This window comes from Struthio camelus, chromosome 10, assembly GCF_040807025.1.
Source record: "Struthio camelus isolate bStrCam1 chromosome 10, bStrCam1.hap1, whole genome shotgun sequence".
In the NCBI taxonomy this organism is placed as follows: domain Eukaryota; kingdom Metazoa; phylum Chordata; class Aves; order Struthioniformes; family Struthionidae; genus Struthio; species Struthio camelus.
Window position 1 is genome coordinate 5776449 of NC_090951.1, and position 23082 is coordinate 5799530.

The 23082-nt window shown below is 42.4% G+C and overlaps 1 long non-coding RNA gene across 3 annotated transcripts; it reads left to right on the forward strand.

The window, feature by feature from the left end:
• Positions 1 to 897: 897 nt before the first annotated feature.
• Positions 898 to 14925, forward strand: LOC138068407 (uncharacterized). Of its 3 annotated transcripts, none has more exons than XR_011143210.1 (8): positions 898 to 1080; positions 1700 to 2233; positions 3456 to 3531; positions 6141 to 6302; positions 6645 to 7248; positions 8440 to 8562; positions 10432 to 10483; positions 12057 to 14686. It is a non-coding gene; the product is annotated as an uncharacterized lncRNA (long non-coding RNA). The 3 variants fall into 3 exon arrangements; XR_011143211.1 differs by having other exon boundaries at positions 6645 to 7067; XR_011143212.1 differs by lacking the exon at positions 6645 to 7248 and having other exon boundaries at positions 12057 to 14925.
• Positions 14926 to 23082: the final 8157 nt, after the last annotated feature.

Consider the following 23082-nt stretch of genomic DNA (forward strand, 5'->3'; position numbering starts at 1 on the left):
TACCACCAGCACCAGGGAATGCAGAAAATTTCTGAGATTTCATGATCTTTTCTATAAAGCTTTTCTGAGAGTCGCTGCCTTCCACGAAGCCGCTGAAGGAATGAAGGCAGGAGCCAGGGACAACAGGGAGGTCCAGCCATGCCATGAGAGTGAGCCCGTTCCCCAGGGAGCCACAGTTTTAATCCCTACTTTAATTCTGCAGTGGCTCCACGGGCACATCAGCTGAGATATTTAAGACTCCTTCCAGTTTTCTTCCTGTGTGCCCTTCCTTAGGGATTGTCTAAATGTAGTCTAAAGCCATACAACTTCTGCTGTGTTACCTAAGGAACAGATCTGAAGTGCTCCTGATGACCAGTAAACGTTTTTTCCTTTACACCTACCTGCCCGTTATATCCTCCATGGGGCTGTTTTGTTTGATCTCAGCTTTTCCAGCTGTGCAAATTTTTCTCCATTATGTTCCTATGCCTCCTCACACTTGATGGGTCAGCAGCACTTTAAAATGATAATGCTGTCATTGAGTTTTCAAAGTGCTACAGTCAGCAGGTTGCTCCAGCAGAGACCTCTTCTGCTCCCCACTGAGCAGAACTGCCCCAAAGCTTGATCCAGCCTTTGAATATCAGAGACGTGAGGATCCTACAGCTGGACTCTAGCCCAAGTACCTTCAATAACAGCCCAGCATAAACCCAGATGAGCTGTCAAGCTGGCTGATGATACAGTTTTAAATTCACAATAATATATTTTTCTAATTTAATCTCTGAAATGGAAGCGCACATTTCAGCTCATGATTTCCAACTTATCTTCTGTTTCCTTTCAGCTTTTCAATGTTTCTGAAATGCCTTATGCTACAGGCAAAACACACTGATTATGATGGGACTTTTCTTTTAGCAGCTGCCACTGAGCAGTGTCACACATGGAGAAAATGGAAAGTCGTCTCTGCCTGGTTGTGTCAAGCATTTAAAAAGAAGAAAGGAAAAAGAATGCATGGGAAGAAACAGGTGGCAACTCTTGCTGTTGAATTCTGCTTTAAGGAAAAGTATGGGAGCAATTTTTAAGGATTTAAATATGGTGAATCTCCACAAGGTGAGCAAGCTAATAAAAATCAGCCCATCAAAACTGCACAGTAAGTTAGACACAACAATTAACTGAGCTTTGGCTTTTTGGCATTAAGACAAATGCACCTCTATATCTTCAAGAAAGAAGGGGAAGACAGGGAGAAATTAATTTCCACAATATATCTGAAAGAGGTGTAGTCACAGTCTTGTTTATGTGAACGTAGCAAATTTCACCCCCTCCACAATAGGGACACATCTTTTTTCTGGCCCAAAGTGTGAATGGCGCTGTAGGATTTCAATTCTGAAATTAAAATAAGTCCATGTATGTGCTTACTTGTGCAATATAACCTTCCAGAAATGCTGCTGATGTACATATCTGCTGATCCCATCTTCAGCGTGAGATCCAGGCAGACAGTTGCTTCTTGTATGAGAGCTGAGGGAAGGAGAAGGTTAATAATGATGTAAACTGAATCGTGCAGCATTGCAGGAGACAAGGTTTTTCGGTTCAAGTGTGTCCTTTGCCTGTACACGTAGAAGATATTGCATTTGTACTCAAACTGGGAAGAGTGCAGCCAGACATGTAGTTACTTGTTGCCTTCAAATAATAGCTGTTCGGAAGCACACATCCCTCTTACTTTTTGCTATAGAGAGATATTGTGTTCTCCGGGAGGGCAACCTCGATTAGAAGGAACCTGCGGTAGCAGCCAAGGGGAACGTCTGCGTCAGATCGCCAACTCCCGTCTTGCCTTCTGAGAAGGCTCTGCCTCCATTTTTGAACGTAACCTGCTCTGAACCTTCACTTTGTGCTGTCACCTCTATTTTGGATTAAATCACTGCCCCTTCGTTGGAGTCCGAGCCCTCCGGATAAACGGCCAGGAAAGAGGGAGTCATCAGACCCAGTAGCTGTGAATGGCTTTCTTCCTGCAACATCGGTTTTGTCACTGATGGGGGGCATTGATTTTGAATGGATTCATTACCTTGAGCCTATCTGGGAGCAGGGAGCTGGAATTTCTTGGTCTAATTATGTGGCCAGAGGTTTTCTCTGCTTTGAAGGAAGGGGCTGTCTGTGCAGCTGGGAATACTACGTAAGAAAAAGTTGGTGGAGAAAGCAAAGATAAGGAGGATCTCTAAATCCCTGAAACACCCTCTGCTGCAAGGGACTTACGCTGGCACGGACACAGGTGAGGGGGCACTTGGCCGTTGGCCGTAGACCTGCATTTCTCTTTGTTTTAAAGAATAAAGAGGTCACGGTGCAGAAATTCCTGTACGTGTCCCTCGTTAGTGCTGATGCAAGGACTGGGACAGGCAGTGCCCTTGGGCCGAAAAGCCAGACTCCCAGTGCCCAGGGCAGCATTGGGGTGGGAGCCCAGCATCGGCCGTGGGGCAGCCCCACGGCAGGTCCCCGTTGCAGACGCAGCCCAGCCGCGAGCCGCCTGCTCGAGCTGGGAGCAGCAATACATCGCCGCGCAGACCCAGAGGCAAGGCAGCCTGGCGAGCCGCGCTCGGCTGAATCGGTGGCTTTCCAGCTCACTCGCCGCCTGTGCAGCAAGGGCACCTGTGGCCTGGCAAAGCAACAACACAGCTGCTTTTCACAGCCGTTTCTCCTGCTCTTGGCCGCCGTTCTCCCAGAGCTATGACAACCCCGGCGTGTTCAGTCCCTTCCGCCCATAAATGCTGCTAGCTCAAAGCAAAGAGCGCTCAGAGATGAAATTTTAAAATCAGCACAGCTGCACTCTTTGCCCACGTGACACATTTTTAAGGCGTGAGAAGCAGTGTGTACTCCTGAAATGTCGCATTTCACAGATTTTTTCCTTGTAGCTCTTGTTCAACTCAGTCCTTTCCAGTTAGGGGATTGCAAAAAGCTTTCCCCCAAGCAACGGTAGGAGGATAGGCCCATCAGGACTGCAGATGCACAGGCTGCCGCCCCGCTGCCCGGGGACCACAGCAGGGGACCAGAGCAGAGCGGAGATTTGCCACGTGTCACCCCGTGGCTCGGGGAAAGAGTGTGGAATTAAATCCAGGGGAGCTCATGCCCTGTCCCTTGCTTTAACCACTGTGGGAGTTAGAGTTCAAATCCGTGCCACGCACTTTGAAAATGTGAGGGATTAATTTAGTCTCTTGAAACATCCCTGCCTTCTAAAGTACACAGAGCGAGCATCGCTCTCATTTAGCGCTCATCCACTACAAAAAGGTTTTAATGCTTGCTGAGGGGAAGCGGGGATTGTTCTTATCCAGAGCAAGAAAGAAAGGTGCATCTGATGTATGGCCAACAAAAGATGCGATAAAAACGTAGTGCTGGGGAGGGAGGGGGGATGAAGGAGCACTCATTGAGAACGGCTTTCAATTAGGTGCCCTATTTTGTTCCCAAGGCGGGGAGACATTTTAATTTAAACTGTTTTGCAGGTATATGGTGATTGCACAGGATCAGTGCCCTCTGTGAAGATGCTCATATCTCCTCATGAAAGCGAAAGGGAGAGAGGTACTTTCAAACAAACGTTAAATAATGAAAGCAGCCGCACATGCCTATTAATGGCTGGCAGAGCTTTGCTGCATCTGCTTTGCTGATAGAGCTGCACTTTCAACTTAGGTTCACAATGCAGGAGACGTTCATTGTGTGCATTGCTCAGCCACCTGACAAAGCAGCAATACAGACTCCTCTTACATTAGCAAGAGCTGGATACCATGCTTTTTTGCCACTAGCTGGTAGTTTTCAGAGATTCAGAGTGGATTTGGCCCATAAGGTGGTATTTAAGAGCCTATTCTTACAAACCTGGTTGAAATCCTGATGGTGTGTTCCCTGGTAAAATTAATGTACTTGCTGAGTTGTCGAAGATAGTTCTTAAGATCTGCAAATATATTCCTTATGAGCTTCTTTTCATAGCTTCTTTGATACAGTATTCCCTTGGATAAAATTTCCATCATGAACAACCGACACCGTGGCTGAACGGTTTGTTAGGATATACCATGGCCCTTGTCGCTCACGTTGCTCTAGTGGTGCATCGCCGCATCGCCTTCCTGATTACAGCAGTCTAATACGGCACTTTACCCTGACAAGATGCCCCAGGGAGAGGCTCAGAGATGCTGACCTGTTAAGAGCAGCTATCTGGGCATGGTTCAGGGGTCAAATCAACAGGGAAGAAAGGCAGGTAGCCGCTGGAAGGAGCTGAAAGGGCTGAGGTGGGGTGAGAGTCGCTGGAAAGTGGCCACTCAGTGAAACCAAACCTCAGTTTAAGTCTCTGCATCCAACACCGTGCCAGTGTCAGGGACATAGCACAGTTTGGCTGTTGCTGTGTGAGATTTCTTTCTTTTTTCTGGAGAAAAAACTGTGCCTTGAAGGAAGTCACTTCAGTTCCGCCTTTAGGCCCTCTTGGGTGGTGGGAATGCTCCTTTATAACTGAGTTACAAAGGAGTACAGAAATGCCAGGTAGTTCATAATCCCTGTTTATGAAACCCAATAAAAAATGCACAAAACTTCCAGAATTTACAAATATTGTTCAAAGCAAATCAACAGATATCCAGGCACATTTTACAATCCCCCATTCTTCAGATACTGTGAATGCAACACATCCCTTAATTTCTCTATGCTTGAGGTTTCTGGTTGTAAAAGGTTATACGTGAGGAAACGTAATCATAAGGACAACTCAGCACTGAAATACGTTATTTAGGGAGATTGTGGGAATGTCCATCTCTGAGGTGCTCAAGAACAAACTAGATGTAATCAGGAAGCCTTTTGGCACAACCGATCCTGCCATGGTGCACACAAGTGGATGAGTTGTCCTCTTAAATTCTCTTTCAGCTCTGTTTTCTCTGAATATGTGTCAGCAGCCAACCATTCAGCAGCCGAAGAGGGGGCTTCAAAGGAATAGGTAATGTGCATCTAAAGAGCACCAGGAGAGCCTCGATAAAGAGAATATGCCCCAGAAACTATTACATTTGTTCTCACCCAGTTCTTGGATTTGACCCACTGCATGTCATTGCATGGTCTTCCTTCCTTACAAACAGCAGAGAGAAAGGCAAGGAGAGCACAAACAGGCGGGTCAGGAGAATTGGATCAATTTACAGGCAAACGCTTACCTGGCAGAGCCTGCTGCTCCTAATACCTGACATTTATATTAGCCCCACTCCGACGCTGCACTCAGAGGAAGGGGCTCGCCTAACTTTAAACGTCTACAGTGATTTGTCTCTTCCTCAAGTTGCTCAGATGAATTATTCATTATCAGAAACTCCTTCTCCCTATTTACTGCAGAGGGAGTCTAGACAAGTGGCTCAGCTGTAGGGTGCTGCAAGACACATTAAGTTAAGCAAGATGAGTCCCCACTACCTCTTGCACCCGTTCTGTCGGGGAATGCTCTGGCCCGTGCAACGAGTTCCACTGAATAAAATTACATTTCCATAAGAGATATGAAAAACATCCAACTTCAAGGCGGCATAAATCCCTCTGTGAGCAGCAGAACCCACAAAAACTAGTTCCCAGTGTCATTTTGTCTTGAAATGTAACCCTTGTGTGAATTTTCTGATGTCTGATAGCACTGCAATGTTTTTGCCAGGGAGCTTGTGTAAAACCTGTAGAAACTGAATATCTCCAAGATTGTACCCCCCCCCCAGTCAGATTTGGCTGCCATCGACCACTAGGCTCAAAACGTACATAGGTACAGTTGTGTTAGTTTGATTTCTAATAAAACCAAACTGGAATGAGATTCTGGCTCTGCTGAAGTCAATCTCATCTGTAGGTCCAGGAGTTTCCTCAGAGCAAACCTGAAATGATTTCTTTCCACAGTGAGCAGACATTGCGGGCTGAGCTCTTTGAAAATGCAGATACTTCCCCACCATGCTTTATTTTCCTGTTGTCTGGAGTGCCCATAAACCTATTGCCTTAATTTTAATAAGATTTCACAGAGTTCAGTGTAAATACCTTCTATCCATCACAACGTTATAAGAGAAACAATAACACCTTAATTATCTCTTATGCAGAAACTAATTATAACTTTGTGAATTCATAATCAATACTTTAAAGCTGTTCTATCTCAGAGAACAGTTTGTCAATATTTTATATACTGTTAATAATTCATGGTTTTATTATATAATCAGAGAGGAATCTCACTCCAGAGGGTCTCAGCACAGGAGGAAACAGCAGAGGAAAAAATGAAGTGAAAGAACGCAGAACCTCAAAGTATTAAGTGAGTGAAAGATTGACAGCCGGTCGTGCATGCATCACACCATCAGCCTGCTCTTCAAGTCTCAGCTGTAAGGGTGAGTTCATGTTCATAAGTCAGAAGAGCTGGTTAGAGGAGAGAAAGAATATGCCAAAAATCCACATTGAAAAAATCAGTTATAAGGCATACTGGCATTTTGCAAATGTGATATTTTGATGAAAGCTGTTGCAGTTTAGTATTTCCAGTGGGAGTGTGCACTGGGGAGCAGAGGAGAGAAGGGAACAGGACTGCCCCTTTTCAGCGGCAACCAGCAGTGTGTTGGCTCAGCTGTTTCATCAGCTCTATCCAAAATATGCAAAGAGATAAGGTTAAATCATTGAGCGTCCTTTCTCAGCAGCACTCCCTTTCTAACCCAGATACCTGATCCTTGTTACTGCAGCACTGCCGGTGTTGCATCCTTGGTCCATATGCCTGAAACCGAACCACCCAAGATGACAGCCAGTGGTAAAATGCAGTTCGTGAGCAACTCTCACAGTGTTTGGCTCAAGAGGTACAAAGACTGCCTACTATCCGTAAGATACTGAAAGCACGCTTTCTGTGACGTGAAAAAAAAGTGGAAGATGATATATGATGATCTAACTGGCATTTGAAAAAGCTCATCACCCCTTTTTGAAGAAGAGGACCCCAGGGAAATGTAGGAAAAGTGTACTCCTGAGGTCAGCCTGACATTTGTCGTCTCGTGCGTGGGAAAACATTCTCCTTGAAAAGAAGATGGAGTCATGACGACTTGGAAGCAGAATGGAGAGAGGAAAGCGTTGGCTGTGATCCCGGGCATGTAGAGACAGCTGCTTGTATGGTGCAGGTAGTGCTTGTGTTGCAGGAGGACGGGGAGACCACCACAGAGACCTAGGTCTCCTTGACCCAGCACAGATATGCGAGGAAGGATGGCCTCTGCCTCCCCACGTGCAGCCTAAGTAGGTGCAGCAGGGAAATCAAGCCTTAGCAGCACTTCTTTACCAAAGAGAAACCTCAGCAGAGAAGCAGTTAAGTGCTCTCGTTTGCACAGGCGGTGTGCAACTCTCATCTCCTAAGAGCTGCTGCAGTGCCTTGCACACAGAATCATCCTTTCTGTCAGTTTGTTTTTCTTTAATGAGTGCAGAATGAGAACGTTCCCTGTTTTTTCTCTCCCTTAGGATTTATATTGTACTTCATTAGAAGCAGATTTTGTATGTCTGTAGTACCATCCTGGACAAAGTGGTTCTCATTGCATACTTGTCATTTCTTGATTATGTTATTCATTTTATACCATTATCAACTTCTGTAAGTGTCTATAAAAATAGGTGTAGGACAGGAAAAGTCTTCAGAGTAAGTAAATGGACATTGCGCTAAACGAGTTATGTCTTTGATGCTATTATCTCTGAATCAGCATAGATTATTCAGACTAGGGGCTTTTAGAATCATAAGTGGTTGAGATCATTTCTCAGTTCATCATCCCAGTACCCGTAATGAGAAAATACTTCTAAATATGAAGATTACTCTTCCAAAAGATCCCTTGTGAACGATTCCCCAGGCACTAACAATATTTATTAACTCTTTTCTTTCTGCAAGCAAAGGACTGAGAGAAACTAGAAGTCCTGAAGGATTGCCTTGAAATGTTCAGCAACTCTAAATTTAATATTCCTCTCCTGGGACACCTTTGGTTCTGCACTGCTGTCTCTAACAGCGTTCTCTTAGTTTCCACCTTTGTGGCTGCTTTTTTGCAGTATGTAAATTCAGCTGTTGGTGCTGAACCTGGAATGCGATAAAGCCTTTTAGAACTTCATTTCACTATTTTTGACTGGTTCTGTTTATGCCGGTTTTACGTTTCCATCTCATCAAGCCCAAGCTTTATTGTTTCTCCAGCCAATGATTTCTGCTTGCACGCTTGGTAAAATGACAGGCCGCCTTCCCCACCCAGAGTGGGGAGGATCCTCAGCATATGCATGATTAAGCTTCCTTGTCATTCCTTTATTTTTTCGTGCTGTCACTGACTCGTTTTCTCATTGTATGGGTAGAATTACCAGTTTTATTTATTGGGCTGCACGTTTCTGGGGATCTATTTAATGCATAGTTTCATGAGACAGTTTTCACGGAATATAAGCTTCATATTTCAGCTCTCATATAAAAGATTCCTTTACGTTGTGTTCCACTCAAAAATAGAGTAAGTCTGTAAAAAATACCTTCTTTTTCTGCAGGGTGAGGTGAGATGTTAATGTACCACACCTACAAACCAATCCATTGGAAAGAAACATTCTGCTCTTGCTGAATTTGGTGCCATGGGATTTCTCGGGAAGAAGTTCAGTTGTGAGGTTAAAGGGGTGAGTAGGTGTTAAAGGCCTCCACACAGCCTTCCCGCACGTCCCTCCCTACATCACTTAACATCCACTTCTGCTAACTATAATATCCCGTAATGTCCAGTTACTCAGATAGCATCAACAAGAACAGCTATAATAAAGTCACGTTCTGGCATACCAGTAAACGATGGGGCATCACAGAGGAGGTTTTGCAAGAGCTTACGCAATATAAGTAGAGTCTGCTGTGCAGTGCAGAGCACTTCCAAAATTACCATACTAATGTTTATCACATTACTGCAGTATTTTCATTTGTGTAAAACTGCACTTATGTGAACTGAACATGAAATATCTTTCCCTTTTACAGCAGAGGATGAAACAAATGCAAATACGTGTCTTGTTCTATGCGACCTGTTAGACTTTGTGTGTAACACATACAAAGAGCAATTACTGCTTCCCAGCTCTGGCTAGCTTTGCTACTGTTTTGTAACTCTTTCTTTTAGTGAAAAACTACCTGAGCTGGCCTAATTATTTGCTGTGATTTGCCTGGTAGTGTTTTTGTCAGTGAGAGATACATTTGCAAGGAGCGCACAATATTTGCAAATGTGTTATTTCACAGTTGTTTGAATGGCTTTACGAGCTGATATCAGTCTGACTGTTGACAAACTGATTTTTTTTGTGACAGTTTATGTTAGAAACTTTTTTTATAACATCACAAAAGTGGAACGACTCTCTTGTTCACCACATATCATACCACAAGCCTGAGGATTACTTGTTGTAATCATTTACTCCTATGAAACTTGGGTAGCAAGAACCTTCAAAAAAGGAAGGCTGAGACCTAATGTGAAGGGTGAATTATTTTACAGTTGCCTGCTGCGTGATCTTTATACTTTCATCTGCAGTATTTCATGTTGGCTGCTGGCAAGGACAACATATTGGATTAGATGGACCTCACATCTAAGCCAGTATGACAAACTGTAGGGTCTGAAGTGTAACATGAACCACATTCATAAAAAATACATACCCGCCATTTGGCCAGCCTTTCATCATGAGATGATTTTTCATTATTCTCCAAATGTAGCTCCATAACGACAGGTGGGATAAACTATAAAATGTCCACATTTAGAAAATCATCACTGGAACTATCCATTTCTCAGAAGATCTGCTCCACAGTAGCCTTGCACACACATGCATGCGTGGTAGGGAGAAGGTTATATGCGATGAAATTTAGTTTTAAGTGAAATTTGGGAAGATTAATACATCTGTTTTATTATATACTGTCACACTGCATTGAGTCTCTGAAATCTTGTGTAATGTCATCCCGTAATTTTTTCTTTGTTTAGGCAGAGGTGGATAAAGTAATCTGAGTATAAACAGGGCCGCACATATTGGCGCTCTTTGCATACAGTCAGAGTTCAAGCCACGCTCATGATACCTTAACTGTTAATGCTATTATTAACTTCTGCGAAGGCAGAAAACGCCACGTTGACTGTGCATTAGTCAGAATGGCTAAGGATACGATACTAATCTCTGATGCCGTGTTAATTTAAATAGCTAAAGCTATGGCACGTGCTTCAGGCACCGCGGCTTAAAGCGGGAGCTGAAGGCCAGCGGTGAGCGCTGCAGAGCTACCATGCTTTCCACCAAACCGCTCTCCTTTTCAGGGCCTTGAAGAACGTGTCTCAGCTTAGCAGAGAGGCAGCCGTGCTCCAGCCAAAGGTGGCTCTGGAGCAGAGGCCAACAGAGGTCAACATGTTGGTCAACAGAGGTGACATGTTGGGGAAAGAGTGAGTGGAGTTTATTGTATAGAATAATAGGGTTTGTTTTCTCCTTCTTGTGTAGAAAGCATCCCCCTAAACAGTAAAACGTGGTGTATTATTTTGTTCAATTTTACAGACATGTCAGACGGCAGACAGAAAAGATCCCTGGGTGGTACCAAAGAGCACAGGTATGTCCCAGCAAAGAATGCTTTCAAACGCATTAATCTAGCCTTGAGTTTTTTTTCTTCCAAACCGAATTTTCTTCTGAATTTTTTTCGCATTTAGTGTTGGTTTCTGAATTTAAAGTAATATACATTAGCCACTTTCAGCTGCATTAAAGGGACAGCTCTATTTCACTTTTCCTGTGTCATGAACCCCCCTAAATTTTCAATAAAAAAAGAAAGAATGGCCCAACAATCTCTTTTTCTAGAAGAAATCAATTATATGATTTCAGAACGGCATGCCTGTCTAATGATCATTATCTGCCCATTTCACATAAGGTCTTCCAGAAAAGATATCTTCATCATAAAGAAGATTTTAAATTGATTTTCTACTTGTATTGTTTAAAATACAGTTGAAGAAAAGCAAAGGCTGCTTTTCAGTACAGATATGCTCCCAAACATGTACTGCTGAAGTCTGTAATTGTCATTCTTTCAGTGGGAATAGAAATGTTTATACATTATCAAAATTAGGTTCCAAAATGAGCTACGGTATCTATAAAAAAGGGGATAATATTATTTTAGAGAAACTAATTGGAAACTTGTTTTTGGCTAAAGTAGTTATTATTTCCATTATGGCGAGCTGGAAGTAGATGAAATTCACCTTTATCTTTCCCAGCCTGGTGTCTTACATTATTTATTCAAACTGAAATTAAAACCTGACAAAATCCCAGTGAGGCATTTCATACCAGTTAAAGATTATTCTTCCGGAAAAGAACTTTTGTTCAAAAATTTCATTATGTTGTTACAAATGTATTTATTATAAAACTGTGATACATAAATCAAAAGCTATCAGTTCTTTTATATATATCCCCCCGCAGCAATGGCCTAAAATTCTCCTTTCCCCAACAAGGTAAAGTTTAAAGAGGGAGTAAGGGAAAACAGCCAGCACTCTGCAAACCGCATAGCGCCGCATCAGCCGGGCGGGTACAAGAACCAGCGCAGGGAAAAGGAGGAGCAGAAAATAAGGCTGAGCCGTCCGGTTGCTGCCCGCTGCCCCTGTTCTGCAGCGCTCACCTGCAGCTCTGCCCCAGCCTCCGCAGGGCAGCTGGAGCATCCTCCGACTTTGCAAGGAGAAAAAAGGGGGGAATTTTAATCTTGTATATTAGGTGGTTAAAAACAGCACAAATTAGCAGCTGTTTGTAATATCCCCCCTCCCTGGGGCTGCACGCGCACGTGTTATTATTGGGCAAATTTACAAAGTGACCCGTGCAGCCCCAGGCCAACGAAAACCAAAGCAAATCAGCAAAGCGCGCGGCTCGGCGAGAGCGTCGGGCAAGCGTTCGTTGCATATGAAAGCATGGGGTGAAAAATTGTTTCCTGCTCTAATAACTAAAGGATATTACGAGGGGTAGGTTCACAGGGGTGTAGGCTATTTTTCATATTTAGGAGAAATTTTCCAGAAGTGTAAAATGATAATTGCATGGGGAAAGGGTGGTTAATAATTTTCCCTGCTAATTCAAATGCACGAACGTTAATTGCAGTTTGGCAGTCTGAGATATACACATTAAGAGAGTTTAATTCTGCTAATCCTCACTTTAAGTTGCAGGGTATTGAATACAAATATGATCAGCTCACAAAGGGACAAATCCTGTCTCTGCTGAAGCCAGGAGGAGCTTTGCCATTGACTTCAGAAGGAGCAGGAGCCAGTCCAAGATGCCTGCATTAGCTGTGTTTGCATGAGAAAACCGGCTCGGAGAAAGGGAGCCCCAATGCGCTTTTCCCTCAGAATACAGGCCAGAAATTCCTCAGAGATTCTGCAAAACTTTGGAAAACTTCCCCAGCCTCGCTACTGTGTTCATTTTATGCAGCGCTCTGTTTTCTGGCTACCCAAAAGCCCTGCGAGAAAGGTTGGGTTTTCTGCAGCGTTCCACTTCCCACTTCATTGTCTGGTTAAATAATCAAGGCCAAAACGCACTAAAAAAAAAAAAGGGATGTAATACAAACCGTGTAAACAGTGTCATTTCCTACAGGAATCTCTTTTTTCATCTCCTGTTGCCTGCCTGCTTTACCGAAGCCTCCTCCCTTCGCCGCACGCTGCTGTCACCGCGTGTTGTGCTATACATCTAATTTGGGACGGCGTAAGATCTCAGCCGCTTCCCCCTGTGAGCGAGCCCCGGGAGATCACAAGAAAGGCAAGCGTCCTGGCTGCCGGCACCTGGATATTGCGCTCTGCCGTGGGTGCAAGGTTTGCCGTCGGCTTCAGCAGGGGCAGGATCAAGGGGGCTCAGCGTTACGGGGGAGGCAGGCTTCGGTCTGGACCTCTGCCTTTGATCTGCTCTGTGCTTTTGAGCTCACTGTTCACCGTCTTTGAACTCCTCTAAAGCGAGGATAAAGCTGTTTATCCATTTTGGTAAAGTATTTTCATATCTGAAGGACTGTAGCGTTGCAAAGTGTAATGTGAGGTTGATCGAGTGAAGAGGACTTTATCTCTTACAGCGCGATGTATTTGGGCCAAGCACCTTGCCATCGTTTATTTTGAATTCATGTGTACAAATGACATTGGATAAGTAGTACGAAGATCAGTCCAATCAGAAGTGGATAGTGCTTGAAATACTGCAAGAAAATCAATTCAGGATCTCTACAGAATTGAGTACGAACGTAAGCTACCGAATACATCTGATGTGAGCCAGACCTCCTTCTTTCGAATTCGGTTATCGCTGACATTTCAGCTGTTGTTCATCAATTTAGGAGGAAAAGCTGAACCCAGATCATTTGCAAAACCTGTATGGTATTTCCAAACATTTCTCCTGTCCTCCCGGTGGTAATTATTATCTGCTGCTCTAATTAAACAGATTAATTTACATCTCCCATCAGGAGAGGATATGAGTACCAACCCAGATTTATCGCTCTGGATTGCTTCCCTTAGTCATTGCTCATAGCTTTGAGGCTGCAGCAGTATTTTCTCCTTGGACCTTCAAAAATGCAGAAGCAGAGATGCTCTGCGATTCCAAATGAAATAATTTTAATGTCACAAGAAATGTCATTAAAACTACTGCAGTCTTTTAATAACCTCCTTCTTGGGAGAAAGGATTTTCAGCCTCTTCGCATCAGTGTTCCTTAGAATAACTACAGTGAAGCTTTGTGCTTGTGTCCCCATTACAAAATCTGTTTCTCAAGGACTTATAATTATTACATGCCCATAAAAATTTACTCTAGCCGGAACCTGAGGATACAGTCTCTCAGACAGGGAGGAAATATTGCTTGCTGAACTTGGTTTAAATCAATTTTAAGTTTCAAGAACCCAAAAAATAATAAGCTCTGCGGTTTTTATACGCCTTTTCTGTGGTTCTATAACTCAGGAAGAAATCACTTTGTAGAATAAAGTGTCATGTTTGTTTATAAAGCAGAGCAGGGGAAGAAATAACACAGATAAAAGTTCAGACTTTTTATAGTGGCTACTGAAAATTCTAATAAAATAATTTTCACAAAGAATTTCCCTATAGAGTCCTCAGACACAAATCATGTCCTGAATAGATACCGTAATACCTGTCTCAGGAACCCAGTGGTGTTGTGGTTTACACACTCACAGGACTGGAGAACTATTCCAGCAGCTAGAGAGGTAAGGGAGTAAAGAAAAAAAATGCTGCTGCTCAGCTGAAATATTGATGACAAAAGCAAAGCCCAGCAAACACAGGCAAAGACAGAAAACCAGACCTATAAATCTTAGTGCAATATTTTTAATTTCATTTGGAATTCACAGTCAAGTCAGTTTTATCCAATTAAGCATTATTCATTCTGTCTTTGACAGCTCTACCCTACTGGACAAAATGTTCCACTTTTCAATATTCTACTTCTGCATCAAATTGACGGGGTCGTTTTTCAATGAAAAAGCAAGCTGAGATTAAGGTGATGATATTAAATCGTTATGCAAGAAACACCTAAAATCATGCTTCAACAAAAAATTAGGTATTTTCTTTTGTTGGTGTTATTTACAATGCCTTTGCTAGCTATTCTGGTGAGCCCCTACAGTTTTGCTAGCCATACAGGACACTGACATGATTTGCAGCTTTGGAAATCGTGTCTGGAGCCATGACTCTGGTACTCTGATTTTCCCATTAGCAGCACCAGACGTAAAGAAGCTAGCCGTGGCTAGTCTGGGGGGTAACCTTAGACACCCCCCCCCCAAGAGGTGGTACAGATACATCCCCAAAGTCTTACAAAAATACCTGTTTGCCATTGATGAGCTTTTCCCTTCCTTTTTTTTTTTTTTTTTTTGGGGGGGGGGGACAGTGGGGGAAGTGTTTTTAATTACTGGGTTTTTTTTTATTTTATGCTCAACATTATGACCTCTTTAAAGTCAGCCTATAAGAAGGATCATCTCTCTTTCTTTTTTTTTTTTTTTGAGGTGTTATTCCCACTGTGCAATGTATCAGGTATTTTATTTTCATGAAATGATTGAATAAATGATCAAAAATAACCTTGTCAAGGAACATGGTTATAAGTGCGTTTCGTTCTTCCTTCAGCTTCAGGCTTTTAGTATTACTGATTCAGATCCCATATGTAAAGAAATATATTGAGTATGTGCGTGGGTATAAGAGGAAGCATGCCTGTTTTCCACAGCTGGCTGAAATCCAAACGTATTGTTAAATCCTGAAGCGATTCTGCCCATGAGTCATCCTTGTAGTACAGTGTGGGAGTACCGTGGCTGCGCAGGAAAGGGTGGGCTCGAAAGGAGAGCACATCGCACTATGCAGAGACTTGAAAACAAACTTTTCTATGAGGTTTACCTCAATTTAGTGGTTGTCCAGGATTTTTAAAACTTAGTTTCGAGGGCAGTCCTGAAAATCCTAGAGGAGATATCGAATGTGATACAGGTCCGTGAGTAACGGATGCTCAGCTTTCGGTTTTCATACGCTGTTGGGTTTCCTAAGTGGCTGTGCAACTCAGCTCAGTCATGGCTCTAGCAAGAGGTGCTCTCTGGTGCTATATGCCATTAGAGAGCAGATTTTACTCTAAATTTGGACTGAAACCAAGCATCAGGGCTTCAATTTGTGGCAATCTGCACTATCAGAAAAAAGACACAGGAATGAATGTCACAAAACTAGTCACTTGGTATAGTCCCATGGTGCAGTGTGCTTTCCTGTGAATAGAAACGTCACTGTTTACTTATCTCTCTTCTCTTCAACATTCTCTTTTTAAATGTCACGGAAAGCTAAGTAGTTTGATTTTTCTGAGCAAGCTTTTAAAATCCATTTTTCTCCCATAACAGGAAATTCTTCACCATCATTTCTGTGTTTCTTCTATAGTTTTGTTGTCAAAGCCCGTATAAAAACAGTGCTATGCAATGGCCCATTTCCTTCTTCAGATGTGTTCTGAAAGTGTGTATTCTATAATATAAAAAAGAACACCCAAGCAGTCAAATTCAGAAAAAAAAAAACCCAAACTTGTCACAAGGTGACAGCCCGATAACCTGCACTCTACCCAAATGAGAAAAAGTGTGATTCTCATTGGCTGTTGTCCCAGGGCGCCCAAAGCCAGCAGGCTTTTCCCCATTGTTTTACATTATCACTCCATTGCTTTTATCGTCTTCTTAGGTGCTGCAGTTCCTTAGCTGGTATTGCAGAAGGTCACGGAGGTCCATCAGTTCATCTCTTCTCTGTTGTACAAGACTTTCAGGCAAGGATTTTTCTCCTTCTCATCCTCTCGTAGCTTTGTAATGAAAAGCTGACTTGGAACCCACAAATCCAGTTACTTTGAAACATATATCAGATAAGGACTTGGACTTTAAGGACCATATTGAAAAAGAAATTATTTTGATTTGGGTACAGGGGGGAAGGGGAGTCCAGGAGCATCCAGAACTCATAAAACTTTATGTTAAATATCTGCCTTATTTTCACAAGCTTACACTGACAAAAGCTTGGCTTGAAACTGATGGACTGGTCCCTAAAAAGACCGCTAATAGAAGGCTATTTAAATTAACCCTTCGATTTGTGCAAATTTTGTTACCTGAGCTCTTTAACATTCATGTGTTGGTTAATAGCAGCTATGGAAAGGACAAGGCAGACATCGCCCTTTTGAGATGACTGCTCACGGCCAAGAAATTCTGAATTATTCCTTTTTTAGTAAGTATCAAAATCTAGATAAGAATCGATGAGAATTGCCAGTTGATGTTTAGTTCCTTCAAAAACTGAGCCATGCACTTAGTCTATGTGCCAAAATTTGTACAAAGAAGTTCCAGCCTCAGTGACTGTCTTACCAGGGTCTTCCATGCATATCTAAACTATTCGGCTAATTTCTTTTCCTATGAAGCTACCTGTAACAGAATATGTGAACGCTCATCACGTTTGAAAATCAGACTACACCGTCATGAGTCACAGTATTGGTTTAAGGACCATTGAACGTGCATCTACATATGCTCGTAGAAAAGTGCTTCAGTTGTGGATGCAAGTGAAATGTTTTCTTTTTTCAGTCAGAAAAAGCAAGGCTCTTGTGGCCCCTCATTTTGAATCCATTAGAGTTTTCTATAATTTATTCACATGCAGACTTTCTGTCTTGCAGTGGGTCTGCGTTTGTCACAACACCTCAATTTTTCTAATGAGCTGCTAATGAGAGGTCAATTACTTATGCAAATTAGGAAAACATTCATTGAGGAACTGTACTGAGGTAGTGTGCTACCTCATAACGTTATGATATAAATCATTTCAGCTTTAATGAATGTTTTACGCTTTTTCATGTTACAGCTTATTTCCTACTAGATAAAATGGCCTCAAGATGATTTTGAAATGAAAATGACTAACTCCTCTAAAAAGTCCATCATATTGTGTTTACTAATAACTGCAGAAGAATACTTGCTTTCTGCTGTTGTTATTAAAAGTTTGCTCATGCATCAGCATCTCGCTATGAACTCTTTAGCTGACTAGAAGCAAAGGTGGTAGGAACACAAGGTTTGCCACGCTGAATCAGAGCAGTAATCTGTCACCTTCCCTGGGATCCCGTTTCTAGCAGTCATCTTTAGTTGGCATTGCAGAAAATAGCCATCCCATAAAGCACCCACTAGCTGTACAGTATTCCAGACTAGTACCCGGAAAGTTTCTTCCTGACCCATCTTTGCTTATCCGTAAGTGCTGGTTGAAGGTAACAGTCCCCATCAGGACTACAAGAAAACAGCCACAGTTCTCCACACCATTTCCTTCTACCCTGAGGTCAGTGAGCTTACCCTTTGTCTTCTCAGTGAAAGACCTTCAGGAAATCCCGGTAGGTAAGAAGTTTAAATGTTAATTTTGCAGTTTGCCCTCTTCCTGTGCACCTCTTTTGCACATTTAAAGGTTTTGAAATGAATGCTATAGAAACATAGGAAAACAGGCAAAAAGAACATAAGGGACCAAGATGAATTAGGAGTTAGTTGCAGAATCATGCCGTTAAATTAAGTGCTGAAATTCAGCTGTGCGCTGGCCGAAGTTGCAGAGCAGAAGCTGTCAGGGCCAAAGAGGGGAAAGGGTTCAAGCGGAAGCATAACCAAACTTCACCAATACCCTGAGATTTCCACGGCTACGTACTGTTTCAGGGTCCAACCAGGGTGACACTGAGGTGAAACAAACTTAAGATCTCCCTTATTCAGCTCATTAGATTATTCCATTTCCCCTGCAAGCACTGTAAGTCACAAGCAAAAGACACCCAGTTATGTGTTATGTGACGGTTCTGTTGTGCTTTCTTTTCAAACACATTCTGCACACGTGTTTTTTGTGAGCCTCATTGTGAGCACATGCTTTCCCGTCAGCTTCAGTCATTTCAGCTTTTCTGTCTGCAATACTAGTTTAAATAGGGGGAGAGAAGGCAAGTGAAAAATAAGGCCTTGAAACTAAGCAGCTCTCCGCAGAGGAGGAATGTGGCAGCTGAGTAAATGGACGCATCACATGGACGTGATTTTCTCAGTACCAAAAGTATTACTAGGTCTTTGTCCTTTCCACTTGGAACAGGGCACAGGCTGGGTGGTGGTAAAAACCTTGCTGTTGTTTGACTTAGGAGCATTCAGAGCTCATCGTTTTGGTGCAGAGAAATCCACCGTGACTACTATGGACTAAATAGGTCGGTCCAAAGTGTAGTTCTGGCATTTACACTTAATGTTTATGTTGGTTAACACTCACATTTACATCTCTAATTCTCTGGGTTCAGGACACTGAAGGTTATTCCTCTGTTTTATCACACACTGTCCCTGACTTTGCAAAGTCATTTGACACAAATCTCTGTATGCCTTAGTAACTCTCTCTTAAATATAGATACTCGTAGTTCCCTATCCCTTCCCTTCCCTATGGATGGATAAACATGTTAACAACAAGGAGGTGTCCAAATACCAATCAGAAGCAATATAATACCAGACAGATCAGGTCTACGATGAAATAAAGAAGTGGCTTTGAATCTGTGTACCTTCTCTTTATTATCATAGCCTCTACATTGTTTGCAGGAGCTTTTTTTCTCAGGCAGCGATGAAAGGCTGAGAACAAAGTGAGTAAAATTTCCTTTTACTGCTTAAAATTCTCAGCTGATTTGGTATATCCAAAAGCTGTCTCTTTAAACAAATCACATGGTTAAAAATGCCAAGTTATAATTCAGCAACTAACTCAAAAATTGACAACTTAATCAATCAGAACCAGCCCCCCGAAAAAGAAAAAAAAATTTAAAAAAACCTTCAACCTTTCATGCAATGTGACTAGTTGAAACTATAAAAAGATTCAGTCACTGTAGAACAAGCCTGCAGCATCAATGTTTATTAAAGTCAGGGGAACCATTTATTGACCTGGGAAATAGCAAACTACCACCAGCGCTGCTGCATTGCATTTTTATGGCTAACAAATGGAAGGTAATATTTTCCTATTCTCTTTTAATTGTGATTCCATCAAATCCAAAAAGTTAAAAGCCTCTAGATTTTTAAAGGAAAGCCCGGAGAAGGGCACTCTAGACCGTGCCTTAGTCATTCTCCCTGCTCTGACTCCTAGCATTGGGATATATCAAATCACTGCAACATAGGATCAACTTTTTAGGCTTGCCAACAGAATAACAGACTGGTATCTGTTATCCACGCCACTTTAGGTGATGGTAGAAGATAGGGAGCTACCATTATGAAGCTGCTGCTTTTTGTAATCAAAAAGGAATTACTGTATTTATTCACACAAAGGTCACCCTGCCATCGGGACAGTCAAAAGCACTTAAAATGAATTGTCTTTTCCCAAACTGACAACAGGCACTTTCTTCAGATAAAAACATTTCTTTGCTGTTCTGGAGGTTTTGTAACTCCATTTTCCTGCAAGTACAGTTTTAAGTCATGCCTTTTCACACTGCATAAATTGTGATACTGCCCAAGGCTATTAAAGAGAAAACATGAGCAACGTGGGTCTGTGGTACCCAAATTATATGAGCTTAGCTTCTGCTGTAGGCTTTGCATACAGTTCCCCAAGCAAGGGAGAACTTGGGGTTCACCGAGGATGTAAAATACTCTGCATATGTCAATGCTGTAACCTAAACCGATGCCAAATTTTAAAAAGGGGACTTCAAAAACTAGAAGGATGAGTCAGTACGCTCTGAGCTGACGTGCTACTCTGAGGCTGAGAGCTGTAACAAGCCCATATCCTCTGCGGATTAGGTACAAAGCAGACTGAGCAACGTACCCGGGCCGCCAGGTTATACATGCATGCATCAAAGGCTAATGAATATTGTAACAAATCCCTGGTCACCCAGGACCTTCGGAGCTGTCGATATGCTGTATGCATTAGTGGCTCAGAACTTCATGGGAACAACAGAGATAAAAACTCAGTCCTGCACTTCAAAAACATGGGTGTCTACCGCTTGGAGAATTTCACACTATTTCTGCCCAAAGCACGGAGTACAAAACGGAGTGCATTTCTGATTCCATCCTGCTGGATACAGCACGCCGCACCTCACACAATGCTTTCAGATTTGCAAACAAATCTCCAGTAGCTCTGCCTCTCGTTTGCTCTTGCTCATTCACAGAGAACAACACATAATAGCCTCACTTAAAATATAGTAGAGGAGTTCGACACAAATGAATGACTCATCTGTCATGCTATAAGGATTTTGATTTTTGCAGGGAAAAAATGGCTTCAAATATTTTGAGACGTGTAAAATGGTGCTTCATATTCAAAGACCGTTCATAAGAAATCTAGACGATTGATAGAGGGTTTGAGAGACCTGTTTTGTCCTGGAATCACAATACCACAAGAATATGAAGAAATGAAAGGTTACTGGAAAAGGAACCTATGAGTTACCTCAGATTAGAGCCCATTGGCATGAAACTAGTACACAACTGTAATTTGTATTGTTCTAAAAAGGATAACTGTTTGAATAATGTTAATGACAACTTTGATTCCACTCCTGTAATTACTGGGGGGAGATGGGACTGCATTTCCTAGGAAGAAAAATCTTTTATCTGTTTGTTTAACATACAGTCTTTGATGAGTTGGAGCATCTTTCCCTTGAGTTATTTTCCTGAGCATTTTTGTTTTGAAAAATAACTGAATTTTCAGGCTGAAAGCAGAGTTGCCATAGAGCTGTCAGAGCTGCGAGAGGTGTCTGATTGTCATTTCAGATGACCCTGGTGTCTTCTCTAAACCGAGCATCTTTCCCTACTTGCCTCCTCACTCTGCTCCATCTCAGAAGCAGGAATATTTTCAGGGCTAGAGTCTACTCTCACCTACCCCCCCCCCCTCAACCAGTAAATCATAGAGATTTCTGCTCTCATCAGTGGCATGTCTTCAGATTTAGCAGACAGTATAATCCAGTCCGTGAGACAGCTGATTGTTATCTATAACCTCCCCATCCACTTCAAGCGATGGGAGATGTAATCCAAAAATTTCCTTCCGACTTTTTTACAGCTGAAATACATCAAATCCTGTGGCAGCCTTTTTACGATCTCCACTTCTCTAAATAAACATCACAGCGCCTGTACTACATTTACTGCCAAACGCTTCTGCCTTCAGGTTTGGACATGCTGAGGCAGGCATGCTGTGTTAGCTGATGTCCAAACGTACAGGACAGACGTAAGCCACGTGTCTCCGTGCAAGGCTGCGGTCCTGCACCGAGACACCATCAGGTCACGGGGTGCATCCAGGCTGTGGCCGCGGACCCAGAGCTCCTACTCGCCAAGGAACACATTGTGAATTATTAGACTCAGCTCCCAAAAATTAAAGGGTTGGTGCTAGCACGCTCCTTAACATCAAAGGTACCAGGCAACCAACACGTGAAGAGGTGGCATCCAAAACAAAGTTGTAAGAGAAGTTTGCTGGAGAAATGGGTTGCAAAAATGGATGAGATGAGTCACTACACCAGCAGAACAGGAAGGAAGTTGTGACGAAGGACCTCAAACAAAGCCCCGCAAAGCAGCAGCACAAAAGCTGGACAAGTGTTGACAGATGCACAGCAGTGTATTTAGAAGGAATCACTTGAAGTACGTTCCTGGACTGTAAATTAACTGAAACTGTTCAGAAAAAAAGACCTGAGTGACACTGAAGGCCATGCAATTAAACGCAGGGCTCAAAAGCACAGCAACGATCAACACGGCAAATTGAAAATAACACCCAAAATAGCAAGATAATGGATGTACTATGCCATTATATTAATTAATAGCTCTCCCATATTGGTTTATTCCGGTCTTTCACAAAGACAAATATACTCATTCTTCGATGCATATTTGTATTTGTAAAACTCAGAACAACTGCCCAGCTTTCTTTTGTTGGAAAGAGCTGATGAATGTTAAAGAGAAAGTGAAAAAAGAAGGTATAAACCTGATGGGGCTAAATGAAGTGGGAGTTATGGGCCACGCTCACAAAGAGACTTCCTTGCTGGGGCTTTGAATTTCAGAAACACTTAAGCACTTTCAATTCATTTTCAGACCTGGAAATGAGGGTGCTCCACCTATATGAGAATTACTTACTTAAATGCAGTTTTATCACTGTCCTAAAAGTGATTGTGGCTCTGTGTTTCAATCATTTTAACCTATGGAGCTTAACTGTGTAATAAAGATGCCTGGATTTTGATAATTCTTCCTTCTCCTTTCCCACCGCAGGCAGGTTTTGCCCTTCGTTATACATTTTTGTGAACTCTATTAGAATATAAATCTTTACATATGTTCTTCAAGCTCACTTTGACCTACATTTTGGATGTATGGCATTTTTTTTTCCTAGTTCGTTTTTTTGTGCACCCCAGTTCGTTACACTTTTGCACGGTGTACCCTCACTCTTCTTAGTTTATTGCCTGGTTTATATGTACTGAGCATCCAGAGAGGCCTCGGGAACCTGATTTATCAGAAGGTATATGGAAATTGTGGTACCTGCTTGTGTTTTGGAAGTCACCCGAAAATTGGGAGTCAACTGAAATTATGCCAAAGGAAATTTGGCGTAAGGATTTCTTCGTGAGCGTCCAGAGCCCAGCCTGGTAGCCTAAAGGGAGAACTGCCAAGCTCGGATTCCAAAATCGTGATTCAGGATGAATCAATCATTTGAAGTTTTTTATAACAACTCAATTCAGTTGCTTCCCAGTTTTAATCACATGACTATTTTGCCTTTTTTTTTTTTTCCTCAAGTAAAAGCGCTTACTTTTAAAAAACGAAACCTAAA